This window comes from Leucopleurus acutus, assembly GCF_964270905.1.
Source record: "Leucopleurus acutus genome assembly, chromosome: 6".
Lineage (NCBI taxonomy): Eukaryota > Metazoa > Chordata > Mammalia > Artiodactyla > Delphinidae > Leucopleurus > Leucopleurus acutus.
Window position 1 is genome coordinate 57,765,880 of NC_139149.1, and position 15,358 is coordinate 57,781,237.

General features: G+C 37.3%; 1 protein-coding gene across 2 annotated transcripts in view; it reads right to left on the minus strand.

The window, feature by feature from the left end:
* TLK1 (tousled like kinase 1) overlaps nucleotides 1–15,358 on the minus strand; it is a 152,312-nt gene that overhangs the window by 113,335 nt on the left and 23,619 nt on the right. The window contains exon 1 of one of the 2 annotated variants that reach the window (XM_082841633.1): nucleotides 11,375–11,457. The exons of the other annotated variant lie outside the window; for it this stretch is intronic. The gene's annotated coding sequence lies outside the window, so the exon portion shown is untranslated. Of the gene's footprint in view, nucleotides 1–11,374; nucleotides 11,458–15,358 lie in introns of those variants that run through there. 2 annotated transcript variants of the gene reach the window in all.

Below are 15,358 nucleotides of genomic sequence, written 5' to 3' on the forward strand. Positions count from 1 at the left end.
CCCACATGCCGTGGAGCGGCTGTGCCCGTGAGCCATGGCCACTAAGCCTGCGCGTCCGGAGCCTGCGCTCCGCAACGGGAGAGGCCACAACAGTGAGAGGCCTGTGTACCGCAAAAAAAAAAAAAAAAAAAGATGATACCAACAGATGGAGAGATATACCATGTTCTTGGATTGGAAGAATCAATATTGTGAAAATGACTATACTACCCAAAGCAATCTACAGATTCAATGCAATCCCTATCCAATTATCAATGGCATTTTTTATGGAACTAGAACAAATCATCTTAAAATTTGTACGGAGACACAAAAGACCCCGAATAGCCAAAGCAGTCTTGAGGGAAAAAAATGGAGCTAGAGGAATCAGACTCCCTGACTTCAGACTATACTACAAAGCTACAGTAATCAAGACAATGTGGTACTGGCACAAAAACAGAAACATAGATCAATGGAACAAGATAGAAAGCCCAGAGATAAACCCACGCACCTATGGTCAACTAATCTATGACAAAGGAGGCAAAGATATACAATGGAGAAAAGACAGTCTCTTCAATAAGTGGTGCTGGGAAAACTGGACAGCTACATGTAAAAGAATGAAATTAGTACACTCCCTAACACCATACACAAAAACAAACTCAAAATGGATTAGAGACCTAAATGTAAGACCGGACACTATAAAACTCTTAGAGGAAAACATAGGAAGAACACTCTTTGACATAAATCACAGCAAGATCTTTTTTGATCCACCTCCTCGAGTAATGGAAATAAAAACAAAAATAAACAAAGGCTACCTAATGAAACTTAAAAGCTTTTGCACAGCAAAGGAAACCATAAACAAGACGAAAAGACAACCCTCAGAATGGGAGAAAATATTTGCAAATGAATCAACAAAGGATTAATCTCCAAAATACATAAACAGCTCATGTGGTTCAATATTAAAGAAACAAACAACCCAATCCAAAAATGGGCAGAAGACCTAAATAAACGTTTCTCCAAAGAAGGCATACAGATAGCCAAAAAGCACGTGAAAAGCTGTTCAACATCACTAATTATTAGAGAAATGCAAATCAAAACTACCATGAGGTATCACCTCACACCAGTTAGAATGAGCATCATCAGAAAATCTACAAACAACAAATGCTGGAGAGGGTGTGGAGAAAAGGGAACCCTCTTGCACTGTTGGTGGGAATGTAAATTGTTACAGCCACTATGGAAAACAGTATGGAGGTTCCTTAAAAAACGAAAAATAGGGCTTCCCTGGTGGCGCAGTGGTTGAGAGTCCACCTGCCAATGCAGGGGATATGGGTTCCTGCCCCGGTCAGGGAGGATCCCACATGCCGCAGGGCAGCTTGGCCCGTGAGCCATGGCCGCTGAGCCTGCGCGTCTGGAGCCTGTGCTCTGCAGTGGGAGAGGCCACAGCAGTGAGAGACCCGCATACAGGAAAAAAAAAACAAAAGATAGAATTACCATATGATCCAGCAATCCCACTACTGGGCATATATCCAGAGAAAACCATAATCCAAAAAGACATATGCACCCCAATGTTCACTGTAGCACTATTCACAATAGCCAGGTCAGGGAAGCAACCTAAATGCCCACTGACAGATGAACGGATAAAGAAGATGTGGTACATATATACAACGGAATATTACTCAGCCATAAAAAGGAATGAAATTCGGTCATTTGTTGAGACGTGGATGGATCTAGAGACTGTCATACAGAGTGAAGTAAGTCAGAAAGAGAGAAACAAATATCGTATATTAACGCATGTATGTGGAACCTAGAAAAGTAGTACAGATGAACCGGTTTGCAGGGTAGAAGTTGAGACACAGATGTAGAGAACAAACGTATGGACACCAAGGGGGGAAAACCGCAGTGGGATGGGGATGGTGGTGTGCCGAACTGGGCGATTGGGATTGACATGTATACACTGATGTGTATAAAATTGATGACTAATAAGAACCTGCAGTATAAAACAAACAAACAAAAAAACAATGCTAAACTTTCTTTGGGTTATTTGTATGGAAATATGTTAATATAATGTTTCAGACATTACATGAAATTTCTAAAACTCTTATATGTTCTGGTATAATGTTATAAATCATAATTCTAGTTATTACTTTAAAATGTATATTTCAGAAATAACTAAAAAAAAACCCATAATCTTTGTAAGTTTTATGTTTTTCTGCTTAGGTCCATGATTTATCCTAAATTAATATTTGCATATGGTATGAGGGCAAGGATTTTTTCCCATGTGGTTTTCCTGTTTTATTAACCACCATTCATTGAAAAACAAAAACAGCAAAATTCTGCATCCACCAATAAATAGCCTTGGTCTAGTATAAAGACAGACATATAAACCAATGGGATAAAATAGAGAGCCCAGAAATAAGAGCACCAAGACCATTCTATGTGGAAAAAAGCTTTTTCAACAAATGGTATTTGAAAAATTGGATATCCACATGCAAAAATGTTAAGTTGAACCCTTACCTTAACACCGAATACAAAAATTAACTCAAAATGGATCAAATACTTAAACATAAAGACCTAAAGCTGATATCCTTAATATCATTAATCATTAGGGAAATGCACATTAAAACCACAATAAGATACCACTTCACACCCATTAGCATGGCTATTATCAAAAAACAGACAATAACAAGTGTTAGCAAGGATGTCGAGAAGTTTGAACCCTTGTGTGTTGGTGGTGGGAATGTAAACTGCTGCAGTCACTGTGGAAAACAGTATGGCAGCTCCTCAGAAAATTAAACATAGAATTACTACATTATCCAGAAAGTTCCATCTGAGTGTGTGTATGTGGGTGTGCTTCACCCACAAAGGAAGTGAAAGCAAAGACTCAAATAGATATTTGTACATCTTGATAGCATTATTCCCAATAGCCAAAAGGAAAGAGCACCCTAAGTGTCCACCAATGAATGAATGGATGAATAAATTAAATGTAGTATATACATAAAATGGAATACCATTCAGCATTAAAAATGAAGGAAATTTTGACTAGAACGTAGATGAACTTTGAAAACATTATGCTAAGTGAAATATGCAAGACACAGAAGGACAAATACTATATGAACCCTTGTGTGTTGGTGGTGGAAATGTAAACTGGTGCTGTCACTGTGGAAAATAGCATGGCTATTATACTAGAGTCCTAGAGTAGTCAAATTCACAGAGACAGAAAGTAGAATCATGGATGCCAAGGGCTGAGGAACATGGTGGAATAGGGAGTTAGTGTTTAATGGGTACAGAGATTTGCTTGGGAAGATAAAGTTCTGGAGATATGGTAGTGATGGCAGTAGGACAGTCAGAATGTACTTAATGCCACTGAACCATACATCTAAAAATGGTTAAAATGGTAAATTTTATTTATGTATATTTTACCACAATTCTTAAAAAATCATTTTTAAAAAAGAAAACGATAAATTTAATCAAAAATTTGAAATTGCTAGTTCAAAAAACACGGTTATAAAAATGAAAAGGCAAGCAAGAGACTGAGAGAAAATGTTTACAAAACATGTATATGCTATATATACTATGTCCACTCTTTGGCTTGGAAACTGGTTGCTGGCCCAATAGAATTTAGCAGGAAAGATGAGGACATTAGTCCCTACTTTGACTTGCACCAGCTAACAATGTGGTATTTTGTTTCCCATTGTTTTTGTTTCTTGGATGTATAGCTTCTTCTCCTCCATGAGGTCCCAGAGGAAGCTGTACATTCAAGGGAAAACAAAACAATTAGCTTCTAACTGAAAACCCTTACTATGGTTCCCAACTCCACTGTCGTCCTTAACACCTTCTAAGAAGTTTTTGTGATATTTTAAGGAGTCAGTATATCCAAAAGACCCTGGTATAACTCCTGGCACATAACAGATGCTTAACAAATATTAGCATACCTGTCTAAAAATCTACCTAACCTTGAATACTAGAGCCTTGCTTCTCAAAATGCAGTCCACTGACAGCAGCATCTGTTATCACCTCAGATGCTTATAAGAAAAGCAAAATCTTGGGTTCCACTCCAGACCTACCAAATCAGAATCCACATTTTAACAAGAGCCTCAGAAAATTAGGTACATTCAAGTTTGAGAAGCACTGCTATAGAACAGAGGACACCACAAACTTTGGAAAGAGCCTAATCATAAATATTTTAGTCTCTGTAGGCCACTGGGCATAATCACGCAGACTTGTTTATATAACAAGAGAGAAAAGCTTCCCACAAACATCTTGTTGACAAAATTTAATGATGTAATGGGACTTCCCTGGTGGCGCAGTGGTTAAGAACCCGCCTGCCAATACAGGGGACACAGGTTCGATCCCTGGTCCGGGAAGATCCCACATACTGCAGCGCAACTAAGCCCATGCGCCACAACTACTGAGCCTGTGCTCTAGAGCCCATGAGCCACAACTACTGAGCCCGTGTGCCTAGAGCCCATGCTCCACAAGAGAAGCCACCACAATGAGAAGCCCGTGCATCACAACAAGGAGTAGCCCTCACTCGCCGCAACTAGAGAAAGCCCGTGCGCAGCAACGAAGACCCAATGCAGCCAAAAATAAAATTAATTAATTAAAAAAAAAAAAAGAAATGGCAGTGAGCTGCCCAAAAGCCATTCTATGTTAAAAAAAAAATTATAAAAGACACTATAAAGACCATACCATCCTTAAAGAATACCCCATCTCAAAATACAACCACCTGTCTCCTAATTATGCTACTATTCTTACTGCACTGCTCCCCAAAATCTACTGTAAACCCAAAACTTCACATAAAACATATAACAAGAGATGTCACTACTCAAATTAGAGATCAATCACATCCTATTTTATGAAGAACAATTTTAGGAAAACAACATAAATAAAACCACAATTTGACCCATTAGAGCAGTCTGTCATGGCCCCTTCTAATAACGTTTTTTTCCTCTCTCTCTCCTTCTCTTTCACATACACACTCACAAACTCACTCAATAAATGTTAATTATTATACAAGTATGGCCTCCCAAGGTGGTCAGTCTAAAAAAGGACACATGTATTTGGACATATTAGCAGCTCTGGTTGGTCAACATTACTTTATAGTTATAGCACCTTTTTTATGACAATGAATCAATTTTTCATTATTTCATTTTTAAAGTACCTTAAGTCTTCATCTTCCTTAGCAGAGAGTCAAAACAAAATAAAAATATCTAGAAAGCATGTTTTCAAAAGGTTAAAACCAGAATACCAGTTACCAAAAAGAAATGAGTTTGTTCAATAAGACCTTTCTAATATTAGATTCAACTGCTACTCAGCCATTACTTCATTTTTTTTAGATTTAAAACTTCCTTTACTCTGAAAATATTTTAATTCATTCCAGGTTTTAATTGTTACTTTTCATATTACATATGATAAGCTGATTTATACAGAACAGTAAAGTCTTTCTTCAATTAATACTTTTCACATTATGCCTGACAAGGCAGAGATTAAAAACAGAAATACCATAATAAAGTTAGAAATTATTTCAACAGGATAAAATATTCCATTTAAATCATTCCTTTTCATTAGTTTTTAAAATGCACTTGAAAGTATAGGAAACTAAAAGAATTCAACAAGTTTACACTGTTTAACACTCCAGAATTATTTGTGACTCGTCTTTAAACATCCACTCTAACATGGTTAATAAATAGAACATATCTATGTTCATATACAGTATTTTGTATACTTAGTGGATATACTTATTATTTTTGTTGACTACATTGCATTTCACCATTTATTCCACTGTCTGATCTCCTATTTAAAACCAAATATTCTAATTTTTTGGCAGTTAAATGAACATGTTAAATGACCTATCACAAGAGCAGTCCAAATTCCAATTTCTAAAATACTACCTAAAACAATGCATTATAATAAACAAGGATAAAATATTCTAAATGTTTATACATTTCCTAATATACTTTCTCCCCCAGGAATCCAATAAAAATACCACCCACATTTTTTATAATTATTTAAAATATTAACATTTGGACATTTAATTCACTTAAAATTTAACTGTACATATCTAGGATTTTTTCCAAAGGGAAATATCATACAATTTCTCACAAATTTAACCTTTCCCTACTGATCTGAAATACATCTCTAGTCATGTGTCACATTCTGATATAAACATAGGTGTGTTTCTATATTTAATTCTGTTTCACTAAACTATTTCTGAACCATATATATCTCCATTCTATCTAACTACACATACAAATATTTATGTATTGTACACATACATATTTCACCTAGAATGACTGAAAAGAGTATGTGTAAAAAGCCAAGTTTCTGAATCTATTCTACTGATACACATTCAGTTACATAAGCCTGTAGTAAAGAGAAAACAGGTCTGATCTAGAATCACTCCAAGTCAGATTAATACCTCACCTTATCTTTAAGATAAGTCATTTTAAACACTTTAATTATAACCCTTCCAGCAAAGGATTCAGACAACCTGAGACCGAATTTTCATATAACGATATGCAGCTTGCCCCAGAGGTGAGGCATAGAGTTCTCGTTTATGCTTCTCTATACTGTCATAACCTTGGAGCATGAGAATAATTTAATTTCAATTTTATTCTTATAAATAAAAAATGTCTTGACAGCTACTTTTTCTTTCATCAAAAATAAAACACACACACAGATAGATAAGTTGTGTCAATATGTGTCAAGTTCCTTAACCTCTCCATGTTTCAGCTTCCTTATGTATAAAATGGAGATAATAAAAGTATGTACCTTATAGTTGTTAGAGTAAAATAAGTTAATATGAAGAGTTCTGAACTATATCTGTCACTTAGTAGTCAATAAATGTGAACATATATGTATGCTAAAATGCAAGTGCCCAATAAACATTGGCATGTATAATATATATAATATAAGCTCTCTTCCAGCTTTCTCCCTGAAGCTAGAAGTTCCTGGTAGGTAGAATAGCATATACTTCAATGCCTCATTTCTTTAATGTATTAATAACATGACTAACTCCTCTTCCTCTAGCTTATAATAATTTACCTTAAAAAGCAATCATACACATATACACATATATGTATCACACATACATATATGTATACACACATACATATGTGTATATATATACATATTTATCTTAATACTAGGCTATTTTTCTATTTCAACATATAGTTCTCATTTTAAAGATAAGGAAATTGAGACACTGAGAGGTTATGTCACAATGCCTTTTGTTAGAACTTATATCCACTCAACTAAGCACCCTTGTCCCAAAGGAATGGTCCAAAAGAAGGGTGTAAGGGTGTGTGTGGGTGTGTGTGTGAAAGACAAAGAGTGCCTGCCAAGAGAGCACGTGACTGCACACCACACGAGAGCCTGCCGAGAGAGCACATGACTGCACACGTAAGAAGGCATGTTCTCCAGGAAAGCTCCAAACAGGACTTTGGTAAAACCTCCTCACTATTAGGAAGTCAGCTGGTATCCTGTCACTAACCAAAGTGCTAATTACTTAAGAATCTTTTCTAGTTTCATGCCTTTTCTCATTACTAATACAAAACATACATGTATTATAACAATAATAAAGAATACAAAAATAGAAAAGTGAAAAGTCCGAATACTTCCCTGTCTCCCAAAATCCCACTCCTCACAGGTAACCATTTAACATGCCTTAAAAAGCACAGCGATGATTTACTGCCCACAGTACTCCTTCTTGGTCTATTCTTCTATCCCAATAGTGCAGGGTAAAAGAAGGGCTACAGAAGTTTTAGAGTTCATTTGCAACAGGGAAGGAAATCTCTGACCAGGAAGTAAGTTGCATGTACTACATGTAAGAAGTCCAACTTGAGCACTATCTACCTATTAAAATACTACCTAAAACAATGCATTATAATAAACAAGGATAAAATATTCTAAATGTTTATACAGTGATTTCAACGTAAGTATCATTTCACCAACACTGGCTCTATCATGGCTTCAACAAGACTCCTGAAATGAATTTCTTCGGACATTTATTGTAGCAATATAACTTTAGGGCTAAGGTGGGCTCTGCTGCAAGACTGAGTTCAAATCCCAGCTCTGCCACTTAAAGACCTCCTCATCCATAAATTTCTGGTAATAACAAAGTCTAGCTCACAGGATTGTTAGGTGAATTAAATGAGGTAATACTTGTAAGCCCTTAGCAGGTTCCTGGAATATACAGCCTCATTAATTTTTGCTTACTCTTACTAAGTGCCAGAAAAATAAGCAACTTACCCAAAATTGCATACCAAACAAGTGATGTGAGGAGAGAAAGCAACAAAAAATTATCAGGAGACAGGAGAGCAAGCCAATTTACTCACTTACTTTTCAATTTCTCTAGCCTAAGCCTTCATATAAAGAAGAAATATATATGTCTTCCAATTAACAGATCTACAAAATTTCCAGCAAAACAGACTACTGTTTAGGAACCCTACCTGCTCTAAGTGCATAAACATGTTCAACACAAATTAGACTGCTTGATGAAAATAAAAATAATCTTTAACCATCACTCCTAACTCTGAATTGATGTAAAACTCCAGAGTGCCAAAGTTTAGGATCCAGATACATAAATTAGCACATAAGCCCACTGAGATCATAATGTTCCTCTAGAAAGACACATTTCCCAATGAGCAAATACCCAAAAAACAAAAAAAGTTTAATTTTAGTAATAACTTCTATTACCTGCAACCTTAACAGAAACACCAACCTGTAACTTGAGATAAATATATAACACAAACTAAGTAAACCAATTTGAACAAAGGATGAAATATTATAATTTTTAACAGGTTCAACTGTATGAAGTTACAGGTATTCAACCATTTTTAATCTATAAAATAGGTTCAGATAGTTCAACCCAATACTCAATGGCCTATGGTATAATCAATCCCCTAGTGCCTTTACAAATGATTATGACTGCCATTTTTTATGGTGTTCAGTGATTCAAAGAAATTGTGGGTCACATCATTCTCATACATCTTTATTAGTGTTTAAATCCCAAAACTGCCAAAACAGAGTGACAGATGCAAAGTCTTACTAAGTGCATAGCTTATAAGGTTGGCCCTCAAATTTTCACCATAGTCTCTAGCAAACCTACACAATCATTTAAAAAGTCTGACTTGGGGTTTCCCTGGTGGCACAGTGGTTGAGAGTCCGCCTGCCGATGCAGGGGACACGGGTTCATGCCCCGGTCCGGGAGGATCCCACATGCCGCGGAGCGGCTGGGCCCGTGAGCCATGGCCGCTGGGCCTGTGCATCCGGAGCCTGTGCTCCTCAACGGGAGAGGCCACAACTGTGAGAGGCCCGCGTACCACAAAAAAAAAAAAAAAAAAAAGTCTGACTTATATACAAAGTTTTCTTTCAATTATAGAAATTTTCCAACATTTCTTTCCCAATGCCAATTTATTTGCCTTATGTAAAAAGGGACATGTATTTTTATAAAATTGTGACGATAAGGAAGCAATTTGAAGTCTTTTCCTTTTTTACCCTTGGTCATGAACCCAAAATTGCCAACAGTACAGAAAAATGCAAAAATGCAAAAAACTAGAACCTAAAATAATCCCACCCATTGTCTACTACCCAAAGATAACTAAAGTTAACATTTAGGTTTATTTTCTTCCAGTCTTTTTGCTGTATACTTTTTACTCAGCAATTAAGATTTCACTTTATAGTAGCTCCCGGCATTCAAAGATGTTTCCACATTTCTAATTTCAACCATCTGCAAAAGACTCTGAAAGTTGATGACATAAAAACTGCTGAAGTGATACGAAATGAGAGAAACTTATAACACAACCTCCATCCATCCAATTCTCAGTTCGGGTTTGTTTTTCCTTGTCTGTAGTCATATATCCGGAAACTCTCACAGTTACTCCAACCCCCCACGAAAAACATTTTTTTGGGAAAAATGTTCCCCCCAAATAAACGCAATTAATAATATTAATGATAAAAATGACAGCAGCAGTTATTTGCCATAAAAAGCAAGCTTCAGGGGACTTCTCTGGTGGTCCAGTGGGTAAGACTCTGGGCTCCCAATGCAGGGGGCCCGGGTTTGATCCCTGGTCAGGGAACTAGATCCCACGTGCATGCCTCAACTAAGAGTCCACATGCTGCAACAGCATGAATGAATGAATATTAAAAAAACAAGCTTCAGATAAATTACAAACTTATGTATTTATATAATAATACATTCACTGCATGTTAATGTTACTATCCTAATAATATAATGTTTAATAAAGTTTATTTAAATTTCTTTACAAATAACTCCAACTTTTGTGTTAAAGTTGATGAGTATTGAAGCTGTGTGATGGGTACATTAGGGTTCACTGCAATATGCACTCTACTTCAATAAATTAAATTTTTTTCCCATAATAAAAAGTTAACTTCTTACATTTTCCCACATTTTTGTGAGGAAATTTGTGTTTTAAGGGCATTTGCCAATTTCAGAACTAGAAAGTTGTCTGGCATCCATTACTACTGTCAAGATCCTACACTACTTACTGCTTTCTACCCTATGTTCTTCCAATTATACAAAAGCAATTTTCCACATGATTATGTTTTCATGAACATTATTTTCATGGCTACCTAACATTCCATTAAATGGATATACATTAATATGTTTAATTATTCCCCTACCATTGGGGATTCAAGTGGTTTCTAATTTCTTGCTATTAAAAACAGTGCTGCAGCAAAACTGTCCTACCTAAAATGCTTTATTTGAATGTAGGGTTATTTCCTTAAAACAATGACTCCCAAAGCATGATAAGAAAGACGATTGTAAATATTTACTATCCCTCCCCAGACTCACCTCAGCAATCTCCATCCAGAGTCATCAGGTAACTGTGCAGGAAAGGGTTAACACAGTAGACCTGAGGATGCTATCTTTAGAAAGGCCTCCCAGCAAAGAAATCCCCACCTTTCCGTAAAGATAAGGTGGTTCACAGTGCCTAGGTTATACAAACAATGTAGTATAACTAGGAAGAAGATGCCCCAGTAAAAACCTTGAATGCAGAGTCTCTAGTGGACTTCCCTGGACACACACATTGCACACAAGTTGCTGAAATTTCACTGCTGGGGGAAGTGTGTGCACTCCCTGTGCCCCTCTTGTGACGGAGAGAACATAAGGAAGCCTAAATATGGATCCCTCCAGGCTCTCCCTACGCTTTTTTCCCTTATGATCCGGCTGTTCATCTTTACTATGTCACCATAATACATCTCAACCATGAATACAACTATATGCTGAGCCCACTAGTCTTTACAGCAAAACTGACACAGTATCTGAAGCCCACAGACCACTCTTAAGATACGATGTTCAGAGCTCTAGGCAAGAACTGGTGATTACCCTGCTTTCTGAGGTTATGGAGAACCCCCTATGTAAGTTAATTTTACATACCTCCTTCCCATGCCAAGACAGGTGAATGCTTCTCAGTTTTGAAACTCCTTGGCAGACACAGTCATTCTGAGTCTGCAACTGTATCAATGAGCTGGCTTATCTCCTCCTCTCACAAGAATGTAAGCCCCAAAAGAACAGGAATTTGGGGGTTGGGGGAGGTTTATTTGTTCACTGAAATATCCAGGTGCCTAAAAGAATGCCCAACACATAGAAGACTCTCAATAAGTATTTGTTTAACGAATAAATGGATATTCTCGGGTATCCTAACCCCAAATTCTCAAAATGAAGAAACCTACTAAGGGCTTCCCTGGTGGCGCAGTGGTTGAGAGTCCACCTGCCGATGCAGGGGATACAGGTTCGTGCCCTGGTCCAGGAAGATCCCACATGCCGCAGAGCGGCTAGGCCCATGAGTCATGGCCACTGAGCCTGCGCGTCCAGAGCCTATGCTCCGCGACGAGAGAGGCCACACAGTGAGAGGCCCGCTTACCGTAGAAAAAAAAAAACCTACTAGGGGCTTCCCTGGTGGCGCAGTGGTTAAGAATCCGCCTGCCAATGCAGGGGACCCAGGTTCGAGCCCTGGTCCAGGAAGATCCCACATGCCACGGAGCAACCAAGCCCGTGCGCCACAACTACTGAGCCTGCGCTCTACAGCCCGCGAGCCACAACTACTGGAGTCTGCATGCCTAGAGCCCGAGCTCTACAACAAGAGAAGCCACCTCAATGAGACGCCTGCACACTGCAACAAAGAATAGCTCCCACTCTCAGCAACTAGAGAAAGCCCGCGCTCTGCAACGAAGACCCAACGCAGCCACAAATAAATAAATAAATAGAATAGAATAGAATATATGTTACTTACAAGAGACTTACAACTTTTATAAACAAAAGTTGAAAGTAAAAGAATGCAGAAAGCTATACCGTGCAAACACTTCGCATCTGAAAGCTAGTGTTATCTGTCTTAACACTAGATAAAGTACATTCTAAGGCAAAATGCTTTACTAGAGGGACATATCATGATAATAAAAGGCTTGATTCAGTAGGTAGACACAAAAATTCTTAATAGGTAAGCACCTATAACATATTTGAAATATATAAGGCAAAGAGGACAGAAACTATACAAAGAAACAGACAAGTCTGTAATTGTTTTTGGACATTTTAACAAATCTTCCTCTGAATAAGAGCAAATAAACGAAAAAAGTAATGATAACAATTTAAAAAAGAAACAAACTTGATATAACTGATATACCTATTACACCACATCTAACAACTGTACCCAACAAAAAATTTTTTTTTGTTCTATACAAGGAATATTTACCAAGACAGACCGTATGTTGGGTCATAAAGCAAGTCTCAAATTTTAAAGCTGAAATTTTATATCTTTAGTTCTTATTATGGTACAGCTAAGTTAGAAATTAGTAACAAAAAGCCATTTAGAAATACCTTATGTTTAAAAATTAAGCAGTATACTTCTGAGTAATCTATAGCCCGATGAACAAAGCCAGAAGTTGGTTCTATGAAAAGACTTATGAACTGGTAAGATGGGTCAAGAAAAGAGACAAGACACAGACAGTGACTATCTGGAATGAAAAAGAGGACACCACTACAGACCCTAGATATAGAAAGTTCACAAGGGAATATTTACAATTTTATGCAGACACATTTGAGATTTTAGATAAAATGGAGAGATTCCTAGAAGATACAATTTACCAAAACTGATATGAAAATTAAAACTCTAAAGAGTATTGTGACATTATAGAAATCGAAGCCATTACTTAAAACTTCACAGAGAAAACTCCAGGACTAGAAAGCTTCAGTGAATTCTACCAAGTATTTAAAGATGCTGGACTTCCCTGGTAGTGCAGTGGTTAAGAATCTGCCTGCCAATGCAGGGGACACAGGTTCACGCCCTGGTCCGGGAGGATCCCACATGCCGCGGAGCAACTATGAGCTCCCATGTGCCACAACTACTGAGCCTGTGCTCTAGAGCCCATGAGCCACAACTACTGAGCCCGTGTGCCACAATTACTGAAGCCCGCACGCCTAGAGCCCGAGCTCCACAATGGGAGAGGCCAGCACAGTGAAAGGCCCGCATGCTGTGGCGAAGTGTGGCCCCCACTAGCCACAGCTAGGGAGGGCCCGTGCGCAGCAACAAAGACATAACGCGGCCAAATAAATAAATAAATAAAATAAAAAATAGATGCTGTAACACCCTTCTTACATAAATTCTTTGAGAAAAACGGTAAAAGAAAAAGTATTTCCCAACTCATTTTTATGAAGTCAATGTTACCTTGATAAAAAACCTAAACTTTTTAGAAATGAAGATTAAGCCTGAATGAACCGAAGAGAAAATACATACAACAGATAACGCTTTAAGAGAACAAAAGGGTAAAAAGGAGGAAGAGTTTTGAAATCAAAACAAATGAAGAGATTAAAAGGATGAGAGAAAGTAACCACTTAATGACATAACAAGGATCCAACATTCAGAAAACAGAAATCTTTAAAATGCACTACCATAAGAGAATAAACAGTAAAAACTGTAATTCAAGAAAACTTTCTTGAAAATTAAAAAAAAAATTGAAACTACTGACTGAAGGAGCACCATGTATACTTAAGAATTCAGCCCAGTAGGCCAACAACTAATTCTTCAAAGGCAACACTTTATGCTAGGAGAAAACAGAATAACGTATTTCAGATATTCAAGACAAGAAAATATAAAGTGTCTTATATTCAGTAAAACTGATTTTTAGCACATGGAAGACACAGATAAACTGTTATCAAAATGCCAAAAATTGGGAAATACTGCTCCCATGAGTCCTCCCAAAAGAATCTAGAGAATAAGTTTGCGAGAAAGTTAAGTTATAGACCTATCTCATTCATGAACATAGGTGTAAAAATACTAAACAAAAGATCAGTGAAGTAATTTGTATAAAAAGAATTATAGCTCACAGATATACAGACTGCCAACAAACACATGAAAGAATGCTCAACATCATTAATCATTAGAGAAATGCAAATCAAAACTACAATGAGATATCATCTCACACCAGTCAGAATGGCCATCATCAAAAAATCTACAAACAATAAATGCTGGAGAGGGTGTGGAGAAAAGGGAACACTCTTGCACTGCTGGTGGGAATGTGAATTGGTTCAGCCACTATGGAGAACAGTATGGAGGTTCCTTAAAAAACTACAAATAGAACTACCATACGACCCAGCAATCCCACTACTGGGCATATACCCTGAGAAAACCAAAATTCAAAAAGAGTCATGTACCAAAATGTTCACTGCAGCTCTATTTACAATAGCCCGGAGATGGTAACAACCTAAGTGCCCATCATCGGATGAATGGATAAAGAAGATGTTGCACATATAGACAATGGAATATTACTCAGCCATAAAAAGAAATGAAATTGAGCTATTTGTAATGAGGTGGATAGACCTAGAGTCTGTCATACTGAGTGAAATAAGTCAGAAACAGAAAGACAAATACCGTATGCTAACACATATACATGGAATTGAAGGAAAAAAAAAGGTCATGAAGAACCTAGGGGTAAGACAGGAATAAAGACACAGACCTACTGGAGAACGGACTTGAGGATATGGGGAGGGGGAAGGGTGAGCTGTGACAAAGCAAGAGAGAAGCATGGACATATATACACTAACAAATGTAAGGTAGATAGCTAGTGGGAAGCAGCCGCATAGCACAGGGAGATCAGCTCGGTGCTTTGTGACTGCCTGGAGGGGTGGGATAGGGAGGGTGGGAGGGAGGGAGACGCAGGAGGGAAGAGATATGGGAACATATGTATATGTATAACTGATTCGCTTTGTTATAAAGCAGAAACTGACACACCACTGTAAAGCAATTATACCCCAATAAAGATGTTAAAAAAAAAAAAGAATTATAGCTCACAATTAAATTGGGTTTAGTCCAGGAATACAAGGTTGGTTTAATACTTAAAGAGCAATAAAATAATTTATCACATTAAA